Source organism: Zonotrichia leucophrys, chromosome 17, assembly GCF_028769735.1.
Source record: "Zonotrichia leucophrys gambelii isolate GWCS_2022_RI chromosome 17, RI_Zleu_2.0, whole genome shotgun sequence".
Lineage (NCBI taxonomy): Eukaryota > Metazoa > Chordata > Aves > Passeriformes > Passerellidae > Zonotrichia > Zonotrichia leucophrys.
In genome coordinates this window covers 5,482,647-5,483,797 of record NC_088186.1, presented here as the reverse complement: position 1 = coordinate 5,483,797, position 1,151 = coordinate 5,482,647, and positions in this window count along the sequence as shown.

The window sequence follows — 1,151 nt, the reverse complement described above, 5'->3', positions numbered from 1 at the left end:
GTTGTGTTCATGGGTTTGTGTTGGACACAGCAGCACCAGCTCTGCAGTGTCTGGGTGGTAATTCTTTGAAATCCCAGCTAATGTTGTGACTTCTAAGTGACAATCCAGAGGCTGTCTGAAATGATTGTAATTAGAGGCTGATTCCCTGGGTTCCCCACACCCACTCCCTTTCCCTTACTCTCCTGTTGGGGAACTCGTGGGAGGTTTGAAAGGAGCAGCACTATGAAATACTCAGGGATGATTCCCCTGCACAGTGAAGGTGCAGCATGTGGTGTAGCTCTAGATCAACAAACTCTTTGAGGTTCTGAGGCTCAGTGTGTAGTAATGACAGTAAGAGAAAGTCAGTGATTATTGCTTAAAATACAGCCTGAAATCTAGACAGACTTATCTAAGCTAAGAAATCAAATTTCAGTGTAGCTGTGAGCTAATAACCTACCAGTTCTTTCCTAAATAGACATTTGATTGCTTTACCAGCCAGAACCTTTTTAATTTCAATAGTTTTAAAGAGACTAGAGCTAGAAAATGAGATTATCTTGCTTTGAGGTTGTTTGGGCCTTTTTACCTTATAAGCTCAAGTGCTGGCAATATCCTGGCACATTTCTTTGATCTGGTGTTGCATGCCCTGAGGGCTTTGGAGAGATTTGAACTGGCTGGAGAAAAGTCTTAAAGCAGAAGGCAGAGGGGCTTGTGGGGTGTGTGACAGTCCCAAAGCCAGTGGTGTTTTGTTGGGGCAGCCTTGGTGCCATGGGAGCTGGCTGTGACCAGGGAGAGCTGAAGGTGAACAGCTCTGCACAGACAGAGTGGATGAGGGCTGCCAAGGGAGGGGCAGCAAAGCTGCAATCTGGTCCATCTAAGCAAGTTCAGTTACAGCAGAGGCTGTTACTTGTCATCTGTGGTCAGGATTTTCCTTTTTCATTCCTTCCTTCCAGCTTTGGAAGTTGCAGTGTGCTCATCACTGTATTGGTGTTCAACAAGAATGGATTCTTCTAGATGTTTATTGAAGCAGCAGAGTGAGTTGGTGGTGCCTGGCAGGAGCCCTTGGTGCCAGACAGCAGAAGCAGTGGCTGCTGTTGGTTGTGTGTGTTTTAGAGCTGCAGCAGCATTTCAGTCTTACCTGCCCCTGTCCCTCAGGCCCAGAGGGACCCAGCCAA